Raw genomic sequence first — 12495 nt, forward strand, 5'->3', positions numbered from 1 at the left:
CCTGTGTCCCTTTCCCAGCAGAAAGAGGGAAGCAGCACGTTTCCCTGCGGCCAGATGGTCTCTTTCTTCCATCCCTTGTTTAAAAAGGCTCTGTTTAACATTCCCGGCAGATGAGGCCGGCGTTTCCCCGTGAGTCAGCTCCCAAAGATTAAACAGGGATGGGTGGGACCGGGAGCAGATGCGGGAGAAGTCCCCGGGCAGGGATGGATCCCGGAAAAAGCAGCATCGGGGTGGCTGCTTGTCCTGGATGCAGCAGGAGCTCCGGGGGAAGCCTCACTGGGAGGCTGGAGGTGGAGGGAATTCATTGGAATAGGAGGAGGCACTGAAATAGGAGAGGGATTTGAACAGGAGAATGCATTAAAGGGGAAAAATGGAAATAGTTGGATGTGCTCTTAAGGGAAATGCATTAACATGGAAAAATACATCGGTGTGTTGAATAGGAAATAAATGAATGGCTCTGCACCTGAGGGGGTTTGGGTCCTGCTGGTTTATGGAAGGTGTCCCTGCCCATCAATGGGATGGGTTTTTAATCCCTTCCATCCCAAGCCTCCCTGGGATTCTATGATGCAGGAACAGCACCAAACCCCCTTTTTTTTTCCCTGTGATGCAGAAGATAAGGAGGATTTATAGAGGTGTTTCAGCCTCAGAGGTGTGAAACTCTGGCTTCTTTTCCAGAGCTGGATCTGCTCGCAGCCTGAGCTGGATCCCAGCGATCAAAGGGCAGTTTCCCATCAGGCAGGATCAGGAATAAACCCCAGCACAGCCAGGATTTGTGTTCGATGGTAAAACAAACACATCTTGCTGGGTTCATAATCCTAAAATCTCCAGAGAAATGGATCTGCAGGAGTTCACTGCCCAGGTCTCCTAAAACAAGGACATGGTGGCCAGAGCACATCCCAGGCTGGGATTTTCTCTGGGAAAGCAGCTCCAAGCCAGGCTCAGCCCCTGGACCAGCCCCCCCTCACCCCACATTCCCTTAGGAATTTTCCCCAATTCATCAGGGGAATCTCTGAGGATTTTGAGTTTATTTTGGAGTTGTGCGTCCTCATGAATTAACCATGGGGCTGGAACTTTGCATGCTGCTAAGTCAGTTGTTAAATGAGAGTTGGAAATTAGAGCTGAGCTGTGTAATTACATTTACAGATCTGCATCTCTGCACAACTTTAATGGGCAGATGTCAGGCACGGGCATGGCCAGGATGCATCTGGCTCTGGAAGATCCAAAAGGAATTAATCCTGATTTATTTTAGCTCCAGAGCAGGGAAAAGCCATGTTCCTGCTGCCAGAGGTGGTGTCCACATCCCTGGCCTAACAGGGGTCCCAATTTATATTCCTGGGAGGATGAGGAGTGCCACACCATTGGGTTCAATCAACGGACTAATAAATGAACTAATGAGCAGCTGAAATTAAAAGCTGATTGGTGCTGCTCTACCTGGCAGGGTGGATTTTCCTTTCCCGTTTTTCTGCTCCTTTTCCCCAGCACAGGTAGGAAGGAGCTGCTCCAGCTGGATTTCCTGGTGGGCTGCATTTCCCAGCGAAGTGTAGATCATTTTTATCTCTGTGTTTACTCACAGCTCATACGAAAATCAACATTTCTGGGGCAGCCTGGGCGCCTCCACCTCCCCCAGGCCTGGCTTTGCTGTGTGTGGCCGTGTTCCTGCAGCCACTGAGTGCATTTGGGAAAACCAGACCTACCCCATCCATGCTTTTCCTTAAACATCCCTTTTCCAGGCACAATCCTCAGCAGAGGAGCTGGGGCTCTGCTTCCAGCAACCTCCCAGACTCATTCCAGACCTTCAGGGACAGGAGGGGATGATGCAGTGAGGGGAAAAAAAAAAAACCTTCCAGACTTAATTTACTTCCAACTCCTCTGTTAGCAATGCTGGAGGAGGCTTTTCCCTGCCTGCACAGCCCACAGGAGCATCCCTGCTGCTGTGGGAAACCAGCATAAATCCATCTCCTGGTGTGACAGGACAATAAAACCAGTGCCACCAGCAGTGTGGGGCAGCCTGGCAGCCAGACTCATCTCCAGGAGGGAATGCAGGTTTTCCCCTCTGTTATCCTTTGTTCCAAGATAACGCTGAGTGCCTGGATTAGCAAGGCTGGGCTGTTGGGGATGAGCTGGGCTTGGGTTGGAGCCTGGCCTGGCTCTGCTGCTTAAAATCAAGCCAAGAGCCTGGATTTGGGGGAAATTCATGAGACGGTTTCCTGTGGCTCTGGGAAGGGGCCCAGCAGTGACTTTGGATCTCCCTTCCTGCTGGGATCCAGCTTTAATCCCTTCACGGAGGATCAGAGGATGGTTTGGGTGGAAGGGACCTTTCAAGGTCATTTAGTGCCACGGGCAGTGACATTTCCACCAGCCCAGGCTGCTCCAAGCCCCATCCAACCCAGAATGACAGCAGGGAGCCACATCCATCATCCTCACTCATTCCACAGAAACCCTGCCACTGATGGATTGGCAGCAGCTGGACTGGGAGGGGGGAAAAACGGGGGAAAAAAGAAGTTTTCTAAAAAAAAAAGAAGACTTTTGGTGTCCTGCTGCTGTTGGAGTGCAAGGAGTCCTCCAGGTACCTTCCAAACTCCATGGAGACACCCTGGGCAGGGAAGACATGGATGTTGACACAGGGATGTTGACATGGATATTCACATGGATGTTGACACACGGATATTCACATGGATGCTGACACACGGATATTCACATGGATGCTGACGTGTACAAGTGGGTCAGGAAATACCCAAGTGGTTTTTAAAGGATTTCTTTGGAAATGACCTTTTCTTGGTGATTCTCACCCCGTCTGAGCTCCTGGAGAGGATGGAAATTGAATCCTCAATAGTCATCCCTGTTACACACAAATATTCACTTCCCTCTCTCATTCTGTGGCTCCCAAAAATCTCAGGGTCCTTAAGGTTGGAAAAACTCTCTCGGATCATCAAGTCCAACCATCCCCAGCATTGCCCAGGCCACCACTGCCCCATGTCCCCAAGTGCCACATCCACATGGATTTTAACACTTTAAATCCCTCCAGGGATGGGGACCACCACCGCCATGGGCAGCTCTGCCTTTCCCAGGAAGAAATTCCTCCCATTATCCCACCTAAACCTTCCCTGGAGCAACTCAAGGCCGTTCTCTCCTTCCACGTTTTCATTTTTATAGACACACAGAGCGTCTATAAATTCACCACACATCCTTTGAAAGATTGAATCATCAATATTCATCTCTGTTAAACACAAATATCCACATCCCTCTCTCCGTCTGCATCCCAAATCCCAGTTTAGCACCAGGAAATGAGCTCCTTGCCGGAGCTGATTGTGTGGGCGCCTAAAAGGAGAAGGTGCTGATCATGTGGCTTCATCTTCGGGAGCTGAAGGTCGTTATCAAAGGTCGTTATCAATCGCTGATTAATTAATCAGCCAAGTCATGCATGAAGGCAAAGGTTAACCGAGCACAGCCCCAGACAGTTCTGCTCTGATTGCACCTGCTTTAAACCCAGCCTCATTAAGCCGGGCCTAATGAAAGGGGAATGTTCGAGCAAGGACAGAGTCAAAGACTCTTCCCTGCGCGCATTTTCCCACCAGGCAAAGCCATTCCAGGAGGAAATGCCTGGGAATAATTAATAATTGCCTGGGATATTTTAATTGGATTTTCAAAGCAAACAAACAAACAGATTGTGATTGCCTGGGCGGGGGTAGGGGTTGATTGGTTTGGGGGATGTGCTGTGTGAAAAAACTCTCAGGTTTCTCCTGAGAATTCCTCTGGTTCCAGCCCCAGGAATTCCAGCACGTGGAGCCGGTCTGGGATGGTGCCAGGGGCCCATTCCCTGTTTTCTCACAGGTATCCATCATTCCATCAAACAGAACCCAGCAGAAAAAGTAGACTGTGAATAACATAGACACTTAGAATCAATAGCCTTTGGATTTTCCATGGGGTTTCTTTTCCATTGGGGCTGGAAGAGACTGTGAGGGACACCTCCCACTATCCCAAATTTCTCCAAGCGTTGGACATTCCAGGGATGTGGCAGCCACAGCTTCCCTGGGAATCCCATCCCTGCCTCTCCCCACCTTCCCAGGGAAGAATTCCTTCCTAATCTCCCACCTAAATTTCTCCTCTTTTAGTTCCAAAACCTCCCCCCTCCGTCCACAACCCCCCTGTGATTCCCAGCGCCTCCAAATCCCGCCGGGATGGCTCCACTCGGAGCCAGCAGAGCCTGGTGAGCTGTTCCTCTCCTTTCAGTGGGGATTGTTTGTCTTCCTCCTTTATTTCACTCCTGCCTAAATGGAATAATCCCTCCCAGAGCCGGGAATTAAAGCCGGGCTGGCAGCGAGGCCTCGACAGGAACCAGAGCGGGGAGGGAGCGATGCCAGAGCTCCAGCAAATCCTCCCCACTTGAGACTGGGAAAACCAGACCAGGCAAAGCCTTCATGGGAATATCACAGGCAAGAATCCTGCCCTTTCTCAGGGAAAGGCACTTCTGGGCGACCCCTAAGGGCTGGAGTTTCACTGCTCGGAGGAAAAACCTCATTTTATCCTCTTTTATTTTTGCCTTCTAGGAAAAAAATGTGAGAGTTTTGCATAAAAAGCCAGTAAATTCCAAGATTTCATCATTGCTGGGGTGTTCTGGTGGGGAAAGCTCAAGGGATTTGTACATTCCCAGTCTGGTTGTCCGTGGGCAAAGGGCAAAACCCTGCTCCTGCAGGGCCAAGGAGGAGCTGCCTGACTCAGCCCTGAACTTTGGCTGTTTGCAGGGAAAAATCAATCCCAGCCTGGGCTGAATCATCCCATTCCCATCCCGAGGACGTCCCAGGATGTGCCCTGCTGGAAGCACGGAGCAAACCCAGCCCTGAACCTGCAGGAATCTTCTGGGGACACTGGAAATTATCCAAAACCCCAGATTTTCCTTTGTGTGAGGAAAAATCCCTAACCCTCAATGTTCAAATGTTGGAAAATGAGATTAAATAGAAGAAAATCCATTTTCTTTTCCAGCTTGATGGTGTCATGCTCCTGCTGCTTGGATCCTTTGAGCCATCCTATAACCAAACCAAAACCCCACAGAGGTGGATAACAGATTATTGGGATTATATTCCCGCTGTCCTCCATTTCCCAGCTCCAATTTACAACTGCTAATGTTTTAAAACAACCCTTAAATTAGAAAAACTCCAACAGGTACACCAAAGGATTTAATCCCAAACTGGGAGCGGTGCTGGCTGGAAACACCTTGGAATTTTGGCTTTCTGCTTTGGGAAAATTTAGGGATTTTTTCTTCCCCAAACCACCAGGATTCTCATTTAAGAGTGTTCAAGGATCTTTCCCTGGATAATGCAATTCTCAGCCTGGACAACAGCAGGAACTGGAATTAGGAATTCCACCAGGAATTGAATCCATAATTAATATGTTTGTAATTATCACTGAAAATAAACCTGAACTCTGCTGTGGTCAAATCGGGTTTACTGGCAAAAAGTGTTTAAACACACCTCAGGTCGGGCTTAGCAGCAATTAAGCCAGAGAAGGAGGTGTTTAATTAGAATTTTAGGGGTGGGAAAGAACTGGAAACACAAAATCCTGCCTGGAAAAGCTCCTAAGCCCATCTCATGCAGCTGAATCCTGTGGGATGATCCAGCTCTTTTAAACCTCCCAAAAATGGGGTGCTGAGATTTTCCCTGCCAGGCTGGAGCTGCTCTTTGCAAAGCCCCAGCAGAGGCTTTGCCAGGCTGGGCTCAGCTGCACCGAGCCCAGCCTGGGGAGCTGATCAGACACATCCCAGCAAAGCTCCCTCAGCATCTCTGGCATCTCTGGAGCAGCCAGGTGGGAATTCCAGGTGGGAATTCCAGCGGGGTGGGAGCTCCTGATCAGCAATGGATGGGCCTGGAGAAATTCCTCTCTTTTTAGCAGCAGCTTTTCCAGATGTAACCTCTGGCTCAGCCATCAGCAGCTGGGACTTCCACTGAAGCTCAGTGTAGAGATATCATGGAAAAAAAAAAAATTAAAATATATTTTTTATTTATAGATATCATAGTTTAATATATAAATATATAAAAATTATATATACTATATTTTCTATATAAATATAGAACATATTTATATAAAAATGTATTTATATTTATATATAATGTATAAATACAAATATTTATATATAAATATAAAATATATTATATCTATTTTATATAAATATATAATATGTATATTTATATATAAACCATATTTCTATATAAACATACATAATATATAAAATATATATTGTATGTTTATATATATTTATATATTTATATATTTATATATTTCTTTTTGGATTTTTATAGAAATCCAAAGTTTTAGCTCCCAAACCCATCCCTCTTCCATCGGGAGCACCACAGGAAAACCACCACGAGAGATAAATTCCGTTTTCCTCAGCAGAGATTTCTCCCTGTGTAGAATTGCAGGGCCCTGCACGGTGTTATCTGGGCACATTATCCCTGTGGGAAGGCTGGAATTATTTTTGTCGGGTTGTTCCAACCTGTTCATTACCTGGGAGAGAATGTGGGGGAACATTTCTGCTGCTGCTGAGAAGAACTCTGGATTTATGGATGCAGGAAGAGCACCTCAACAAAAGGAATTGCCAGCTAACATTGCTTTGGTTAAGCTGAGTTGATTTATTTTTGTGGAACGTTTTTAGTCCATTTGTGCCTTCAAGTGGAAATGTTTGTTTTCTATTTCCTGATGTTTCTCCTCCATCATTTTATCCCATTCTGATGTTTATATACATATTCACAACTCTGCTGTGATTTCCACCTCCAGTGAGCTTTTCCTTGGCCTTTTCCTCCTCAAGTGCTGTTCAATCACCACAAACTGGAGTCTTGGTCGGGAAAGAGATGAAATCCTTCATCCCAAAGCCTTCCCAAGGAGAAGAAATATTTCCATTTTTTTTAGCAGAGAATTGGTTTCCACCTGCCCTGGAGCTGCAGCAGAGACCTCCAGAGACGTTTTGTTTTTAGAGAGAGGGAGGGTGAAGGATGCAAAAATACCCAGCAGTGAGCAGGAGGGATTGATCCGGAGGTGTCGATGCTGCCCTGAGTCAAGAGCTTTGTTTTCCCTCCTCTCCATCCCTGTGATCCCAACTCCTCTCCTCAAGGACAAATCCTTTAATTGCAAGCAGGGAACTGGCGTCATCTCCTCGTTAGAAACCACCTGCAGCTGAGAACACGTCAGGGGAAAAAAGGAAAAAACCCCAAACAAACAACAAAAACAAGGATCTGAAGGCTGCAATTTAAAATGGGAGCAGCTCTCCACGAGGTGCTGGTGTGGAGACATCTCCCCTTATCAGCATTCCATGAATGTATCAGCATTCCATCTCCCCGAGCAAACAGGGCTGGGAGCTCAGGAAAGGAACGTTTCCTTGGATTGTTTCCTTGGAACTCCCTGAGCTGGAGCCTTTGTGCTGCTGAAGGAGCCTCCAGCAGATCCCGGTGATTTGGGAGTTTGGAAGCTCAGCTGGACTGAGAGCAGACAAGGGCTGGGAATTCCTGGGAGCAGTCGCACATTTCTCTCTGTTCACTGAGGGTTTGGGAGTGCCAGACACCTTTATTCCCCAAAAACCCAATCCAAGCAGAGCCGGGCACCCTGGAGAAGGCTTGGCCTGCTCTGGGGGGTGCCAGGTCAAGATCTGTGTGTGGATGGTCCTTCAAAAACTCCTGGTTCCAGGAAAAGGTAGGATTTCCCCTGGGGAATTCTCACTTCCAGCCTGATCCTGATCTGTTCCTCCCTGCAGGAGGTGTCAGCAGAGGCATTTCCCCTGGAATGTCTACTGGGGTGGTTATTCCAGCCTGGAGCGTGAGGAGATGTTTGGTGGGAAGCACCCTGAGGGGTGCTGGGGAAGAGCTGCTGGAATTCCTGGGACTCAGCTCCCATCCCAGAGTGTTTCCCCACTGGGAAAGGGATTTTGGGGAGCCATTCCCATCCTCCAAGGCGGAACACCTGGGGTGGTGCCATTCCTCTTGCTCACCCCCCATTCCAACGCTCCGTCCTGCAGGGATTTAAAGTTTCCCTTGAAATTTGAAAATATTTGATTATTGTCCCTAAATGTTTTTCGTGTCTCTTTTTTTTCCCATGAGGACGAGCTGGGAATGTTCCCCTGGAGAAGGGAAGGCTCCAGGGAGAGCTCAGAGCCTCTGGCAGGGCCTGGAGGGGCTCCAGGAGAGCTGCAGAGGGACTGGGGACAAGGCCTGCAGGGACAGGAGCCAGGGAATGGCTGCCACTGCCAGAGGGCAGGGATGGATGGGAGATTGGGAACTGGGAATTCCTGGCTGGGCTGGAATTGCCAGAGCAGCTGGGGCTGCCCTGGATCCCTGGCAGTGCCCAAGGCCAGGCTAGAGCAGCCTGGGACAGTGGGAGGTGTCCCTGCCATGGCAGGGCTGGGATGGGATGAGCTTTAAGCTCCTTTCCAAGCCAAACCATTCCATGATTCCAGGATTCCATGAATGTTTTGTTTCTCCTGGCTGTGTGGGCCGCAGAGGGATATTTAATACAATTGGGTAAAAATCCTTTTATAGGAATAAAACCAAAATAGGAATCAGGATAGAAACATGGGGAAAATGGTGTTTGTTGGGATGGCTTTTGGTGCCACACCAAGACAACAATATTATTATTATTATTATTATTATTATTATTATTATTATTGTTGTTGTTGTTGTTGTTGTTGTTGTTGTTGTTGTTGTTGTTGTTGTTGTTGTTGTTGTTGTTAATCTCCTGGTAATCCCAGAGGTGCTTGGGGCTGAGCAATTGTGGATATTTCTCGTTGCCATTAAACAGTGTCGATCCCAAAAGTGCCAAGAATTATTCAGAAAATCAATCTCAAGCCAAGCAGGACAACTTGGATGCGGAATTATTTCATTGTCACAGAAATTTAATATAAAGGCAGCAAAGCTGTGAGGGTTTGCTCCATTTGGGGCTGTGTAAAGGCTCTTTTTTTTTTCCAGCTTGGATGGTTTATTCCAGGGAAAAATGTGATCTTAGCGACGTTTTGGCTCAGGCTGTGACACCCCTTTTCCTCACACTCCCATTTCCAGCTCACCAGGAGCAGGCAGCAATTTTTCTGAGGAAGTTCAGCTCTGTTCCCACATCCTTCCCCACTCCTCCTGCTCCAATTAATTAAGGATTGATTAGCTGTGATGTCTCTGCTTGTCCCTTGTCCCGGAAGCCGTGGCTGGACATGGAGCAACTGCCACCATGGGAGGTCCCACCACGGGGTGGCCTTTTCCATGAGGACCCCCCAGGCTTCCCCTGCAATTTGGAATATTTTGGGAGGTCTGTGAACCTCAACCAGAGCAGCCCTGAGCTCCTTCATCCTTTAGCCACGGGATAAAATCTGGGAAAGTAAGAGAAATAAAGGCTCTCTTTGGGATTTTAGGGTCTGAGGAGCCCCATCTTCCCAGGAAAACCACAAAACTGGTTTGCCAATGGGATTTTCCAGAGGTGGAAGGGATGAACATTATGGTTTTCTCACCCAGGTGGAGAGTGGCAAAGGGTGCCTGGTAAGTTCAGCTTAAATTTGGGCTAAAAACCTCTCTTTTAGAGCAAAACCCAGGAGAATTGAGCCAGGGTCTCGTGATTGAAGGGAAATGCCAGCAGAACGTGCCCAGATCCCAAATCCAGCCATCAGATTTCGTTGTTCCTGCTCCCAACCCTCCTCAGCAGGGATTCCCTCGTGTCCATCCCTCCCAAATGCCAGAGCCCCCTGCCAGCAGAGGATTTCCTTGGGAATGGGCGGCCAGGAAACCAAATCCCTAAAAATCCCGGGCTTTGGGATGAGGTGGGAGGGAGCTGCTGACCTTTCCCGGGAGCCCAGGCTCAAAGCAGGATTTAGGGAAGTTTCACAGCAAAGCTCCAGCTCCGGGATGGATCATTTTTAATCCGCCGGGGTCGTCGGGAGACAAATGGAAAAGAGAGATGGGAAAAGAGGGATTAAAGCCCTGTTTGTCAGGGGCAGAGGGGTTTATCAGCCCTTCCCAGCTGAGCCAGGCTTAGATTAAAAATGATCTGAGGGAGCAGGGACTCGCTGCAGCCAGGAGCCTCTTCCAGGCTCGTTACAAAGAGCATTTCCACCAGGGAGCAGCTGCAAAGGGCTTTATCTGGATGAAGGGCCTGGCCAGCCCCAGAATGGGAATTAAGGAAGGAAATGGAAATATAATAAATATTTACTAATTTTAGTAAATTTACTATTTAAATAAATTAATTTCTTAATTTTTAATAAATAAATAATTTTTAATTTTTAAAATTTTACTATTTAAATAAATAAATACATAAATAAATATGTATTTTAGTAATATATTTAATAATTTATAATTAAACAAAACATCAAATGTATTATTAAATAGCCATACTAAATAACATTTAATAACGTATTCAATAATTTATATTTAATATTTTGGTAATCTATTTAATAATCTATTTATTTAACAATTTAGTAACATTATATATTTATATATTTACCAAATATAATAAACATTTACTAAAATAATTATTGAGGAAGGAAACTTGGAAAAGGAAATTGCACTTAATTTCCCTAATCCCACGTTTCCCTAGCAGGACACAATTTCCTTGGCACCTTGGAGCTTTTTAGTCTCACTGGCCACTGCAGCCCTTTCCAACATGGTTTTATTTTAATTCCCAAGAAAAATCAGGAATTTGGGCTTAAGCACTTTTTTCCTTCAATTTTGTAGGAGCAGAGCACCCCCAGCTCTCTGCATTCCCTGGGTTTGGGGCTGTCCAAAGGGACACCAAAACCTGAGGCCTCTAATTAATGACAAATCCATGGATTGCCCTCTCAATCCCCGAAGATTTTGCCAGCCCAAGACAACCAACAAAGAGAAAGATGCCAAAATGCAGTGAAAATAAAACTGCAAGAGAAGAGGAACCTGCACTCCTTTTTTCCTATGTATTTTGGGAATTTTTGGAGTCCACTGACCCTAATCCCTGTTTTTCCAAGGAGCTGTAGGTTGGGATCTGCTGGTTTATAAACCTGGGGTTTGTTGCACTCACCCCAGGGGTTGAGGGACCCTTTTAAAGCCTGTTCCTGGGGCTGCAGCCCTGCCCTGCTCCTTTCAGCATTCCAGGAGGAAAAGCTGCCCTTTCCAACATGGTTGGCTTTTATTTTCGGATGAGGCATTCCTATTAAAAATCAGAAATTGGCAACTTAGCACTCTTTTTCCCCAAATTTCAAGAGATTCTTCACCTTCTTTTGCCCCACAGCACTAAAGGATCTGGTTTGGGGCACCCTGGGGCAGTGGAAGGTGTCCCTGCCCATGGAAGGGGATGAGTTTAGGGTCCCTTCCACCCCAATCCAGTCTGGGATTCTGGGAAGGCGGGATGGCAGAGGAGCTGTGAGGAATACGGGATTTATTGCACTTCATCCCACAAATTCTGCCTCCAAACCTGGGCTGTGATGGGGTTTGGGACATCAGGAAAATCCTTTAGGCGAGCCTAAAGGATTCTCCTCCTTCATGATCCGCCAGGATTTACGTTCCTTTGGGAATACTCAGCAAGGTTTCTGCTTCACAGCCCAAATTTCCTATAAAATCAGGGCCCTGAGGATCCCCCATGGAAGGCAGGAATCCCTGGAAAGCCCCAGCTCAGCTGCTGTGGGACATTTCCCAGGGCAGGTGCTGCTTTTCCCAGGTGGCTGCCACGAGAATGGCTCATTTCCCTCAGCCTCAGGGGAAAAACCCGGTGTTTGTTCCCATGGAAAACAATAAACCCACCAGTGGGACGGGGCTGTGGGATCCCATCCCGCCATTCAGGACCCATCCAGGCCTGGGATCTGCTGCTCCCATCTCCGAGAGGAAACTTGCTTGGCTTTGCAAAAAGAGTGGGAAGTGTCCAAAAAGTGGAATATTTGTGCAGCCTTGTTCCCATCTCTGCTGAAGGCAGCCCAGGCCTGAAGGGATTTTCTTGGCAGGCTCTGGATTGCACCAGGCAGGATTTATTGGCTCGGGGTGAAGAAATTCTGGGATATCAGAGCCTGCACAGGATCTGCAAGCAAAGATCGAATTGTCTGTGTTTATCTGGGATGATTTATAAAGCAGCTCTTCGCCGGGAGCTGCAGGAAGAAAAACATTTGGGCTTTGGATCTGGGATCTTCCCTCTCTTTTTTGGGAGGGAAGAAAATATCACAGGGTTGGATCTGGTTGGGGAAGGCAGGATCTGAGCCCCTTCCAGGGATAAAAGCAGGGGAGTCCCCAAACTGCTGTGATTAATGAGGAGATTTTAGGGGAAAATCCTTCCCTGTGAAGGTGGGGAGGAATGGGAATGGAATTCCCATGGCTGTCCCATCCCTGGAAGTGCCCAAGGCTGGGTTGGACGGGGTTTGGAGCACTCTGGGATAGTGAAAAGTGCTCCTGCCCAGAGGGGTGGAACAGGATAATCCTTAATGTCCTTCCCAACCCAAACCATTTGGGATTCTGGAATTCTGTGACATTTCCCGGTGACCTCATCCCTGGTGCAACCAGCACATCCAGGTGGGCAGGACGG

The sequence above is a fragment of the Motacilla alba genome, chromosome 7 (assembly GCF_015832195.1).
Source record: "Motacilla alba alba isolate MOTALB_02 chromosome 7, Motacilla_alba_V1.0_pri, whole genome shotgun sequence".
In the NCBI taxonomy this organism is placed as follows: domain Eukaryota; kingdom Metazoa; phylum Chordata; class Aves; order Passeriformes; family Motacillidae; genus Motacilla; species Motacilla alba.